The following is a 14,876-nucleotide window of genomic DNA, read 5'->3' as shown; positions in this document are numbered from 1 at the left end:
ACCATCCAATGTCTCAACAACCTAGAAGTTCTCCAAGGTCCTTGAACGGATAAATACTGCTTCTTCACCGGAGAGTAGAGAGTAGAGAACGAGGGAGGACCCAACATCAAGAATTCCTTTCACAAACTTCACGTACTTCCATATGTTTAGCAGCAATGTGTCATGGCCAAATTTAGCAATAACTAAGAAATATTCTTTCGAAGGAAGGAACTCCTGATATATATCGTTAAGTAGTTAAAGTAAATGAAAACCCCTTGGCCTTGCTACCCTCAACTCAAGTAACCATATGTCCGCAGGCTTTGGATCTATGTAGGCATTATCAACTATGGCAAGAGATCCATCCAACCTGAATTAAAGATTCTCTTCCTCTAAACTCTCTAGGATGGACGAGGACATTGATCAATAGTCCAAAACTTCAATTCTCACTGTTAATGTCTAATGCAAGAATTTATTCACGGCTGTAGTAGCAAAAAGAATAATTTATAATGAGCCAATAGAGTGTTCCATCCAAAAACACCGGACGTGAATCATATAGGTAGGTATCTTACTGATCTTGGGAAGTCCATGAACTTTCACCCACTGTAATTAATTATCTCACAATATTTAACAGCCCTGTTACAATTCTCATCTTCACAAATTTAGACCACTTTATATTTATTTAATGCGTTGAAACCAAAACCAAAACTGTTATTTGTTTTTTCGCTATTTATATTTATTGGATAAAAATTAAGATCGAAGGGAGCAAATCAAGAAGTGATTTGGGCAACAACATAATCCTCTCTTCTGTAATGGGATTACAGAGGCATCTAAGATGGAACCCAACCCCTTCCGTGCCATTATACAGAGAAATCCATTGCAAGAACCCACAATATGCATATCAAGGTTTCTCCCTTCCATTTCAAAACCCATTGGTATCTGTCTGGCTTTCTTCTAGCCATCTTCTCCAATCGGGTGATATTAAAGGGTGAAGAACAAGAGTGGGTGGTCGACGCATCGATTTACTCATGTGCAGATCGATGAAATAAGAATCATATCTTATCGAAAGGTAGACCAGAGCTTGCATACGCTCAGGATTGCAGGTAAGGAATGGAACTAGATTTCAAAAGACTTTTAATAACATAGAATCAAAGGTTCAGCCAAATTCTGGTCAAAGGCTTTAATTGGATGAGAGAATATAATATACAAAATCAGGCTTAATACAATGTGTTGGACAAGTGTGTGTCCATCAAACCCGGTTCGGTTTGGTTCAACCCGGTTCACCTTTGTATTGAACATTTGTACATTTTAGTTTAATATTGTCACATGTGATATAAACTTTTTGAGCATTATGTGTCCGTAAGTTATACTTAAAATGGTAGTCAAGACTAGGGTTTGGGCCACCCTTATCATATGGTCGTCGCATTGGGTATGCCTAAACATGTGATGTCGTGTACGAATACGAGTGCTCACATGTTTGATGTGTGCATTGGCGAAAATCTACATTGTCGATTCCCTCATGTATTACCGCGATGTAGGAAGGGATAGACATGTGTCACCGACACCTTGTACCGAGGGAACCTCGCACCGCAAAGTGTGATCGCATTCTTTGGTTCATCAATGACCGAGACTCAAGCGAGTCAAAGCTGGTATTCGGGAATGCGTGAACACTTTGTGAGTGAAGGAGTTATCCAACACGGTCACCACGCCCGATTGGGGAACACCAAGATAGAGACTCGCCGTGCATGGTCGAATCGTAACTGGATTCAAAGGCCGTTTTGGAAATGGTTTTGCAAAATTTATTTTACATAAAATGATACATTATTTATAGTTATTTCAAATAAAGTATTTTATCGAGTTTTGCGGGACCCGATCGGATGCACAGACGCTCTTATATGGACATGTACTATGGATTGGGGTTTTGCAATACATGTGTACATGCCCTAGATTCCATAATGATGGTGTTGATTAGTGGGGGTTGTATATGATAAATTGTTATCATATAGGGAGTTATTTGGAATTTGCTAATTTAATTGGCTCTTTATTTAATTAATGGATTTGGTGCTAATTATAATTATCCATTAATATTAAATAAAGAATCTAATTAATACTTTCCCTATTAGACTCGCTTCTTCACCGTAGCACTTTGAGTTTAAACAGAATCGCGATCGAGAGAGAGAGAGAGTCGACTCTCACTAGGGCTCTATTAAATCTATCTAGGATTTAATTAAACCCTATTATTATAAATAGGGACCATAAAACGCAGTAAGAGGGCAGCTCTCCACGTTTTTGGAGCAGACAAATCTCTCTCCTACGTTTTTGGTTTCTCTCTTTCCCTCTTGTGATCTCTCTTCTTCTTCTTGCTTCTCTCACTTGTGTTTGAGAGTTAGGGTTTGTGAAACCCTAGATCTCGTGCCGAGGAGTTTGAGGGCATCCGGGATTGGCGTGTAGAACCTTGATAGCACCATTGGAGGTTCGGACCGCTTTGCCGGGAGCGCTCACCGGAGGAAGAACCACTGTCTATTGGAGGAGCAACACTTGAGGCTCACCAGGTTAGCGCTTCTTTATTGATTCCTTCTGCTCATTGATTATTAATATTTATGGAATACGAAAGAAACTCGAATCGATTAATTTCCTCTGTGCATTTGAGTATGGGATGGATCCCTCTTGCCAAGTGATAGACTACAGACGAATTTCTCCATCCCTATTGTGATAATTAATTTTATGGGATGCAATAGGGAAGGAGAAACCCTAATAGGGATGCACCAGGGTTCTCATGGGCGACCATGAAAAACCCTAAAATTTAATGGGGCACCCATGGGACACCATGGGATAACCCAGGGTGTGCAAAACCCTAATTTTTCTGTATATTGGTTTCCCAAGGGAACTATGGTTTGATCCCTGGACCGTTGTTTGACCAACACAATGGTCAGATTCTTAGGATTCGAAGATTTCTTCTTGAAGAAAGTGTTCCCAAATCTGAGAATCGATGGAAGGTTCAGGCAAACTCCTGTTTTGATTTTTGGAATCTCAGTGGTGTTTTGTGCAATGAAACCGGTTTTTTTTTTCCTCTTTTAAAAACATTGGACTGAAATTGTGATTCCCTCATCATTGACATTTTTCCAAACATTCATAGCTATTGTGCATGTGTATCTGGTTCTGAATTTATATGTCATTAGTCTCTCCCATTCATATTCATATGACATATGTCGAGTAACTTAAGCTTGAAATGTTGTATCGATAGACTTTTTTTTTGCATATTTATTTGATGACTAATCTTTTTTTTTTTTTTTTTTGGGCTGTAGGATAAAGCATTAAGTATAGCAGAAAGATCAACTATTTGCTTTTCATGATTAATGTCTTTCAGGTATCTGATATGGTTATTGTACATAACGTATTCAGTTGTTGGAGTTACTGATCTGTAGCATCTTCATATACCCTTACATGTCCCTCTTGGCTCCTCCATCCCACTCTCTCCTCTCTCCCACCGTAACAATATTAACAGGATTTTTGATCCCATTGCTTCGGCGACATAGTGTCGTGTCGAAGAATTACACATCTTCACCATCGATAATGACTTCTTTTAAGTAGAGTCTTCCTGTAGTTTCAGTTTTTCAGGGGATCTTGGCTGTCCAGGATAAGTTTTCAGGAGCCTAGAATAGTGATTAGTTATTGACCATTATTAATAGACTGTTATTTCTCAGGCCCATTCTTCAATCCACAATCAAAAACTTCATGCATCAGATTGCCCTTGAAACAGATTCCATTGATATGTTGACACTTTTGGGAATTCTGTACATACTCTCTAAAAGTATATTCTATTGTGATTCAGATTCATTGCTTGGTTTTGTATCTATGTCATTTCTTTTCTTTTTTGTTTTTTAATATAATTTGTCATTTTTGTGGGATTTTTTGGTTTAAGTGTATGCAACTGAGAGATCATGTTGGATTATTTTTATTTAGTCATATTTGTGGGGAAGAAAATATGTGTCTAGGGTTTATTGTCCTATTTTTTTTTCTGTTCTAATTTACATATTGGTTCCGTAGGTAGTAGTTGAAAATATGAGTGCTGAGTTGTCCTGTTCTAATTTATGTTTTTCCAATCTACTCGGTTGTTCCACTTAGTTAGAAACCTGATATTTTGGGGAAATTGAGCAGCGAAGGTCCTCCTTAAGGAATCAATGGAACAACAATAAAGGAGTTCGGTCAACATTTCTATTTAACAATAACCACAAGTTAATGCAACTTAAATTCAATAAGAAAGAAGGATAAATTTTCTAGGTCTCAGTAGGGTCTTATTTGGTATTTGGTCTCTGCTTTAATTAGGGCTGTATAGTTTCTTGGTTTTTATTAATCTTGGTGTCTAATTCCAAACATTAGTTGTTAAAGCTTTTTAGGTTTTCACATTCAAAGTATTTGGGCTTTGTTAAGCAATTGAAAGTATGGTTTTATTATTTTAGGTACCATGCAAGTAAATCATCCAAGAAATATTGGATTCCTTCCTTTCGCAGTTATACTTATGAACTTGTCTCTTGAGCTATAATAGGGGAAAATTCTACTAAATTTGGATAGTGGAATTTTATGGCTCTCATGTCTCTTAGTTTAAATTTGGTTACTATATTTCTAGGGTTATTTTATTGTTCAGTATTTCAATCATAAAATCTCAAATGGTTACATGCAACCTATAACGTAGAAATCCTTTTGGATTTGCATACTTTGACTTTTATTACATGATGATTGTTGTTTATTCTATTATGTCTCGATTTCCCTTACTTAACAATTGCAATATCTTAACTATTTACACTGTACAAGGTAAAACAGAAAAGCTTCATAAAGGCTTGTCCGCGCCCGTTGACGCCTATCGACCGCGGCCCTTGGTCGTGGCCAAAAACCCTTCTCTTTTGTTTCTTTATTTTCTCTCTCTTCTTCTTTTTCTTATTTTCTCTCTTCTCTCTCTTCTCCTTTGCTCTTGTGCGGCACCCATTGATGGATTTTGATTATTTTTTGTCACTCCTTTCTTCTCTCTCTTCTCTCCTTGTCTTCTCACCCAAGGGCCATGGCCGCTTGGCCTTCTTTTTTTGTCACTCTCTGTCTTCTCTCTCTTCTCTCTCCTTGTCTCCGCGCCCAAGGCAATGGCCCTTTGGCCGTGGCCTCTTGGCCTTCATTTTATTTTTTTATTTTTTTTTCACTCTCTTTCTTCTCTCTCCTTGTCTTCTCACCTAAGGCCATGGCCTCTTGGCCCTTTTTTCTTTTCCACTCCTTTCTTCTCTCTCTTCTCTCTCCTTGTCTCCTCGCCCAAGGGCCATGGCCTCTTGGCCTTCTTCTTTGTTTTTATTTTTTATTTTTTTATCACTCTCTTTCTTCTGTCTCTTCTCACCCAAGGCCATGGCCCTTTTTTTTTTTTTTTTTTCACTCGTTTCTTCTCTCTCTTCTCTCTCATTGTCTCCTCGCCCAAGGCCATGGCCCTTTGGTCGTGGCCTCCTGGCCTTCTTTTTTTTTTTTCACTCTCTTTCTTCTCTCTCTTCTCTCTCCTTGTCTTCTCGCCCAAAGCTAGGCGCCCATGGCCCTTCGGCCGTGGCCTCTTGGCCTTTTTTTTTTTGTTTCTTCTTCTCTCTCTTCTTCTCTCCTTTGCTCTCGCCCAAAACTAGGCGCCCATGGCTCTTTGGCCGTGGCTCCTCGGTCGTCGCGCCCATCTGGGTTCCACGCTCATCCGTCGTCCACTTCCCTCCGGCGTCTGCGCCCATTGGCTTGTTCGTGCCCATTGGTGTCGTCTCGCCCATTTGGCTCCGTGTCCATTGGGTTGTCCGCTTCCGTTTGGCTCGTCCATGCCTGTCTTCTCTGGTATAGAAAATATTTGCTCTCTTTTTTTTTTTTTTGTTTTTTTTTTTTTTTTTTTTTTTTTTGAGTCGAATTGGTCTTTGGTCATAGACACATCTTTAATCGAACCTTGACCTCGATCCCTCGCGACCTTCGACCTCTGACCTTGGATCTCGAACCTCGCCCATGCCCATGGCCTGTCGCCTATGGCCCTTGGCCGTGGAATTTTTTATTTATTTATTTTTTTTGTATTGACTCGAATTTGTCTTTGGCCACGAGAACACATCTTTACTCGAACCTTGACCTCGACCCCCGTGAATTTTGACCTCAGACCTCGAACTTCGACCTCGAACCTTGAACCTCGCCTATGCCTATGCCCATGGCATGTCGCCTACGGCCTTAGGCCGTGGCAAAATTTTTTTTTGTTTGATGGTACCTTATGGGTTCACTTGTTAGTCCTTGCAGCTCGCTTTCCATTCTCCCGGGTCAGTGGCTTAACCTTGGGGAAGTTCCGCCCAAGTACGTAGTCTCCCTTCTGGGTGTTGTTCCTCATCCCTCGTATGTGGTCGATAGGCCTTGGTAGTCGTTCAACCTTGGTGGCCTTGAGCCTTGGTAGTCCGTGGACCTTGTTGGCATTATGCCTTTAGACCTTGGTGGCTTTATGCCTCAATGGTCCGTAGACCTGGGTGGCCTTACGCCTTGGTGGTCCGTGGACCTTGGAGGCCTTACGCCTTGGTGGTCCATAGACCTTGGTGGCCTTACGCATCGGTGGTCCGGGGACCTTGGTGGCATTACACCTCAGTGGTCCATGGACCTGGGTGGCCTTATGCCTTGGTGGTCCATAGACCTTGGTGGCCTTACGCCTCGGTGGTCCGTGGACCTGGGTGGCCTTACGCCTTGGTGGTCCGGAGACCTTGGTAGCCTTGCTGTCACACCCCTATCTCGACAAGGGATAAAGTACAATATCAGGGTATGATTGGGGTGACAAGCGTCATCCCACCTCACCGCCAGGATCTCGATGCAGTGGCCAACTCACAGTCATAAATCAATATTAAAATACAATAATATCAGAGTGCGAAAGACAAATGAATATTACATTCCAAGATAGGTCAGAGTTTGCGGAAGCATAAATGAAATAATTATAAGATGTTCACTGGCTAATGATAATAAGTAACATAGTTATAAAATTCCGATGACCATCAAGTAGCTACCAAAAAGGTAAAACATAAAAGTTTATACAAAGCACAAGGCTCTCAAAAATAACAAAACGGGAACGATCCCAAGTAACAGTACAGCCCGTAGGCACAATCATCATGGGCAACCATCGCCATGATCCTTAGTCACGGTCTCTGGCTCCACAATAATCATCTGCATCAAAATCTAAAAAGAATGTGTACACGGGGGTCAGCTCCACCGAGCTAGTGAGAGAGAAAAGGGGATGCACAATCACACAATCACAAATAGTCCATGGTGTATGCCATTATTAATTCATTTACCACCTAACACACAATGCTAAGTCAATGGGTATATGCTACTACAATAACTCGGGAAGACACTGTGGATCCTTCCATTCTAACCACAATGCAACCTCAATTATTACTATGGAGCCTGTGCCTTTCGTAGTCATCACCACCCTGAGGCAGACCCTGATAACCATTACTACCCCTGGCCTAGCCTCTCTAACTCTCCACAGGCAGCAGGTGCTCTGGCTACCTAACACCTAAACCCCTGTTGGTAAGGGTCGTAGCATAGGGAACTGAGCCTAACCACAGATATACTACATGAATCTTATCGTGTTGAGAGGTACATCCGGGTGTGTTAACGTCCCATTCCATCTAACACCCGGGTACCAGCACAACACGGTGCATACAAGTAAGAATGAGATGCAATATACAATTCCACGTAATCTGGGGGTTCCGGTGCCAGTACTTCCTGGCACCGTAACCCAACACAAATCTATATCATCCTATTCATCATCATCATCATCATCGAACAAGAATAAATACAATATACAATCATGCTTGAATGATAATGTCACAATATAATTCATAAATGCATAAATAAGCAATAGTAAACAAGCTCAGACAGTGACCCAAACCCACTCACCAATTACTTCAAATAGAATTTGTATAAGCGCAACAATTCCCGCTCAAAATTACTCCATTGCACATATGTTGGCGCCTATGGAAGTGAATAAGAGTGTGAGAGAGTGTAGGGGAGGCCTCATAGAGAAACCCCACAGTTTACATAAGTTATAAGCCTTGAAAACTGCATCGGAGGCAACGTCGGACTCAGCGGGGATCTGCCTCCGACCTTGAGTCCGACCTTCACTGCAGGCTCTACCCACATCGGAGGCAACTTCGGACTCAGTAGGCTTGCCTCCGACCTTGAGTCCGACCTTCGCTGCAGGCTCTGGCCACATCGGAGGCAACATCGAACTCAGTAGGCTTGCCTCCGACCTTGAGTCTGACCTTCCCTGCAGGCTCAGGCCACATCGGAGGCAATGTCGGACTCAGCAGGCTTGCCTCCGACCTTGAGTCCGACCTTCCCTGCAGGCTCAGGCCACATCGGAGGCAACATCGGACTCACGCAGTCTTGCCTCCGACCTTGAGTCTGACTTTTCCTGCAGGCTCAGACCACATCGGAGGCAACATCGGACTCACGCAGACTCTGCCTCCGATGCAACCCAGGTGCGATTTCAAGGTCTTTAAAAGCCCAAGGTTATCCCATTTGGTTCTCTAAGCCTCAAGGGACTAGGGAGGGGTGTCTTGGAGTCTATTTGGATCTTAGAAACACCCAACATCCAAAGATTTAAGGGGGTTTAACGGATCAAAAGCTCAAAAATCCAGATTTGGGGTTTCCTTTGGTGGTTGAAGCTTTAGAATCAAATAGATTCAACAAGAGGTCAAATAAAGGTCTTTATAGGACTGTAATACATTAATGGAGTCCCAAAAACATAGCTTAGGGTAAACCATTTGGTTCCAAGAGGAAACCCAAACTCAAGACTGAAATTAGGTGAGCCATCTAAGCTAAAAAAGAAGGACATGGATGGCCTTCCAAGCTCAACCAAAAAGAGAAAAGAGAAGGGAGAGAGGCAAGAGGGTTCTTGGCCTACCTGATTTGAGGTACACAGGAGGTCCTCTTTGTAGATCCAAGCTCAAGCAGTCGATCCCACCTTCTTCTCCTTCTTCTCCTCCTTGCTGCCTCCTCTCTTCAAAGCTCTCCTCTCCTTTCACGATTAGGTTAGGAAAGAAAAAGAGAAAGACTAAGGAATAGTCCTACCCATCTCTCTCATATAGAAAATCACATTTATTGGCCTATTTGGATAAGGCCTCATAAGTGTAACCTAGGGTCTATTTGGATAGGGTCAAACAACCATCCATCCCTACACAAGCTTTAAAAATTCTAACTTGGGCCCCAAGGCCCACACAAGGTCAAGTTAATAAAAAGGGGTAAGGGTAGGGTCAAATATGGCAGGACACCAATAGCACCTTAGCCACAGGGTCTCACCCACAAGAGTCCTTGTCAGCAGCATTGGATGCAAGGTCGGAGGCAGCCAGTAACCTTGCATCCAATGCGAGTAAGAAGGTGGTTCCCACCATAAGAGGTCAAAGCTTTTGGACCACACTTCGAGGGCTTTGAGAGGGCAGTAAGCACACAACAAATTTTGGTCAACTACTTACCCCTGGCACGTCAAGGTGCAACCTCCGTGATTCCGAAGAGCTTTCCCACCGCGACGCTAAGTTCGTCACCAGGTGAAGTGTCTAAGTAGGGCAATACGGGGTGTGCCGTCCGATACTCCTCACTATTGGGATTGGTACTTGGAGGGTAGTCGATGAAGTCACCGTTGATGAATTTTCCCCACTTTCGGTTGGGGAATCTTTTCTCGACTGGCAAACCCATGTCGAAGTCAACAATCTTGTAGCTTGGTTTGACCACCACCGTGAACAGCTCACCGGCATACATGACAACACCCTCTACACGTCACAAGGATTAAAGAAAGAAAAAAATATTAGGATACTAGGTGCGGGTATAACATTCTCCCCACCTTACAAGAAATTTTGTCCTTGAAATTTGACGTGCCTAGGGATCTGAATAGATGAGGATACTTCGACCGCCTAACAACTCCTTGCCTTTAAGCAAACGATCAAAACAAATCCTAGGCTCAATTGGGTTAAAGGTCAATGTGTCTAAGAGTCCAGGGAGGTTCAAACTTCAGATACAAACCACAAGGAAACAAAAGGTCTAACTAAACCTCTGGACTACGCCCAATATTAAACTTCCTTTAACTAGGGTCGCAAGATTAGGTTTGTACTACTTTTCTTACAAGGTTTTGCTTTGAAGACTTTCACTTCTGATTCCCCAATACTTAAGTCAACTTTAGAATGAATTGGAATATTGATGGAATCTCCTATTGTTCACTCCCAATACGGAGGGAACGCATTGGTGACCCATTACTCCACTCATACCTATTATTGAATAAAGTTCTGTCGAATGCTTCATTTTCGGTTTTTAAAGCCAAACAACCACACAAGACTACAAGACTAACTCCTGACAGAATAACTCACAACAACTTTCATCTCAGGAGCTATTACTCACTTCCTAGCTTCTGTTCTAGATCGACTCTCCCAAGCGATGCTCAAGGTCAGGCAAGATTTAAGAATCAGCTCTTTAGAGGATCACTTAGGGCTAATATTGAAATCTCCAACTAATACTCCCAAGTGGTACTCAAGGTCGAACAAGACCAAAGGTAGACACGCCCAAGGGTACTTGGAACTAAAACTCAGACTCTCTAGCTATTTACTCAAGGAAGCCCGGCTAAAAACTAAGGCCGCAAAAAAAAAATGTACCTCTCTCTAATGACTAGGCTACTCAATAAAACCTTTCGTGAGTCACTTACCTACAGTTGGACTAGGTATAGAGAGTTACTACAACAACAGTGAACAAATAAACTAGGTGTTAAACCTTAAGATCAACAATACAAGCATAAGATAACACAAGCAGATTTGACCAAATTCAACATTGACACACTCGCAAGACAAGGCTAAAACATGAACAAGGGGCACAATAAAGTGCAAAAGGATTGGAGGAGGGTTGGTCATGAAAAGCCAGCAAAAAATAGGTTTAAGGAGGGATTGGATGTAGCCAGTAACCTGCATCCGATCGTAAATCCGATCCAAGCTGTAGCATAGAAAAAACATCGGATGCAAAATCAGATTTAACCAGGGTGTGCATCCGATGTCAAAATTTTCTTTTAGAACACAGCCCGCAACTTGCCCTCTTATTCAAATTTTTTTTTCATGTTAGGGGTTTTTTATTAAAATTTTCATTCCAAGAGTGTTTGGATTCTCTCATTTTACCTAAGATAGGGTCGTTTGCACAACCCATTCATTTCTTAGCACTGCTGTCCACGATTCTAGGGTATAGCTTGGGGCAAAATCGTGGAAGGGTTTTAATCTTAAACAAAGATCTTATTGATCCCACTTAATTCAAGTGTAGTGGATTGTATTCATGTCTCTTGATTGGTTTAAGTTCTTTTTTCTATAAAGCTTATTTCCACTTAAGTGCACACTTACACCACCTATCCTAAGTTATGTTTTCAATTGAACATGAGAGAAAAGTATAAAATTTTTGGCATGTTTTCCCTAATTTTCTTAGTCTTAGTAAGGGGATACAAATCCCATTTTTGTTGTATATATATATATATATATATATATATATATATTTTTTTAAAAGAATGGATAAAGGAAAACTTCATTGGGTTTGGAATTATAATCCTCCCCCCCAAATCTGAGAACACTTCTACTGTTATAGTCTAGATGATTAGCTAAATTCATAACTTCATTTTCTCTTATTTATTTAAGAACAATAGTTTGAAATACCATTCAAGTAATTGAATCATTCATTCAAGAATCTAAGCTAAGACTTTGGATTTTTTTATACATATTGTAGTTAAAATTTCTACTCTGTTTTAGGAAGAAAGGTAGCATGTATTTGTATGATCACCTTTTAGGATTTTCACCTTATTTAAAGTATGAGTAATCCTAGTCATACTCTTGGTTGTTTACATTACTTCTAGGTTGAAAGTTTAGAATACAAAAAAGAACAACTTTAGGCTGTTTCTTTCTCATTCAACTCTTGGTAAAATGTGGTGGATCCATGTATTTGATCGTTAAATGTTTTATTTATTTATTTATTTATTTATTTATTTTTCTCATTGATTTTAAACTTGATTAACTCAAGCACACACTTGCACTACTTGCTGTATTTTCTTTTCAGGCATTAGGTCAAGTATATAAGTGAGATAGAGAATTAATCTCGCATTCACATTGGGCCCCATTGCTATAATTTTATTTTTTATTTTTTATTTTTTTTATTTTCTTCTCTTGAAGTAATACAGGTTTATGTTTTGCCCTACTGCTGCATATATACATAGATATCCCTTTTTATATATATAAGGTTCAAGATGTGGGAAGTCCTAGTCATGTTCTTAGTTATCCCTATGACCTTTTAAGTTGAGTTTGGAAATAAAACCTCAACCCAAAACTATACTTGATTTTCCCTAGCATTTCTAGGTTAAGATTGAAAGAAGAACTTCAACATTGTCAAGGTTTTTGATTCTTTTCTCTCCTTTCCTGGTTGTACATGTATGACTTGAATGTGATATTTACATCATTAATAAGTCACCCCATCTTAATCCTAACATGGACATTTTTATCTAATTCTCCTACATATTCGGTTTATGCAAGAGTTTGGATAGAATAAGCTCAAAACTGAAACTTTGCTGTTTTGGGGGAAACAACCTTGTGGTAGTAATACTCCCATCTTCCATTGATCAATTCATAAATTTGCTGTTTAAACCTAACTACACGTGCTTTGGACCATTAAGATAGGTTTCTTGAGGAAAGCTTAAAAAGTAAGATCTCTCTCTAAAGGTGAATTCTTTTTAAATCTTCTTGGCTAAGGTGAGAGAATGATAGCTCTTCAAATTTGCATTCATGTTTGTCTTCATTCTATTTATTTTATTTTTTTTAAGTGTAATGGTATAATATTACTAAGGGAATAAAACTCTCTATTTCCTCTTCACACTCCACTTAGGAGACAAAGCACTTCCCATTGATGTATTTTGAACATGGATTATGATAGGCATACATATTTTTGTCTACTCATTACAAGCTATTACTAGGTTTCAATATTGGGGTTCAAGCCTTCATTCCAATTAACCACAACTATACTCCTTTCATAGACATCATTGGAATGTATTAATTGACTGAATCATCCGAGCTTCATTCAGGCATGCCACTTTACAACTATTATACTTGTCTTCTTGGATTGGATTTATAGTGGTAAGTATCTCATGTCATGATTCCATCATGCCTTGCATAAAATATGATTTCCATTGTGACTAAAGCTATATCAAACCATACCCAACTATTGCCTAAGGTTATGGTGTACAAAGGATCACTAATTAGACTTGAGATTCTTCAAATTTTACTGCTTTGGCTTACTCATGATCACCTCATGACTTACACCACTAGCTTAGTATGTCTTATGTCATTGGGTTGCCAGTGGGGTAGAAATAAAGGTTCTCTCTTTAACTAACTAGTCCTCTAGTTGTAATGGCTTTTATATTACTATTTTGCTTGGTAAGCAACATACACCCAACATATTAAGTTTTATGGAAATCTATCCTAATGACTCTCCCTAGGTTGGATTGCATGGCAAAACCTTTAACCACTTTGTGTTATACCCATTGTTTAATATGCAATAGAATAGCATAATCATTTTTGCTGTACACTGGAGGCAAGAGGAGGTTTATGTAGCAACAGTTGAACTATTAATAAGATCCATCCTCCTTGTTAAAGCACACTATTCTCCTATTATATGCTATTATTATAAACTATTTTTTATAACAATGTCTTCTCCCTAAGTTCACACACAAGTCAATTATTCTCTTGAAAGCTTTTAAATTAGAATCTAGTAGAGCAGAGTAAATCATGAATCTTCGCTAGAGTGTGGTTGACGCAGAGTATCACGCTCTGATACCATGTTGTCATACCCCTATCCCGACAAGGGATAAAGTACAATATCAGGGTATGATTGGGGTGACACGCGTCATCCCACCTCACCTCCAGGATTTCGATGCAGTGGCCAACTCATAGTCATACACCAATATTAAAATACAATAACATCAGAGTGCGAAAGACAAATGAATATTACATTCCAAGATAGGTCAGAGTTTGCGGAAGCGTAAATGAAATAATTATAAGATGTTCATTGGCTAATGATAATAAGTAACATAGTTACAAAATTCCTATGACCATCAAGTAGCTACCAAAAAGGTAAAACATAAAAGTTTATACAAAGCACAAGGCTCTCAAAAATAACAAAACGGGAACGATCCCAAGTAACAGTACAGCCCGTAGGCACAATCATTATGGGCAACCATCGCCATGATCCTTAGTCACGGTCTCTGGCTCCACAGTAATCATCTACATCAAAATCTAAAAAGAATGTGTACACGGGGGTTAGCTCCACCGAGCTACTAAGAGAGAAAAGGGGATGCACAATCACACAATCACAAATAGTCCATGGTGTATGTCATTATTAATTCATTTACCTCCTAACACACAATGCTAAGTCAATGGGTATATGCTACTGCAATAACTCGGGAAGACACTATGGATCTTTCCATTCCCGCCACAATGCAACCTCAATTATTACTATGGAGCCCACGTTGGTCGTAGTCATCACCACCCAGAGGCAGACCCCGATAACCATTACTACCCCTGGCCTGGCCTCTCTAACTCCCCATAGGCAGCAGGTGCTCTGGCTACCCAACACCTAAACCCTTGTTGGTAAGGGTTGTAGCATAGGGAACTGAGCCTAACCACAGATATACTACATGAATCCTATCATGTTGAGAGGTACATCCTGGTGTGTCAACGTCCCATTCCATCTAACACCCGGGTACCAGTACAACACGGCGCATCCAGGCAAGAATGAGATGCAATATACAATTCCACGTAATCTTGGGGTTCCGGTGCCAGTACTTCCTGGTACCGTAACCCAACACAAATCCA

Source organism: Telopea speciosissima, chromosome 10 (assembly GCF_018873765.1).
Source record: "Telopea speciosissima isolate NSW1024214 ecotype Mountain lineage chromosome 10, Tspe_v1, whole genome shotgun sequence".
Taxonomy (NCBI): domain Eukaryota; kingdom Viridiplantae; phylum Streptophyta; class Magnoliopsida; order Proteales; family Proteaceae; genus Telopea; species Telopea speciosissima.
This window is presented reverse-complemented; position numbering follows the sequence as displayed.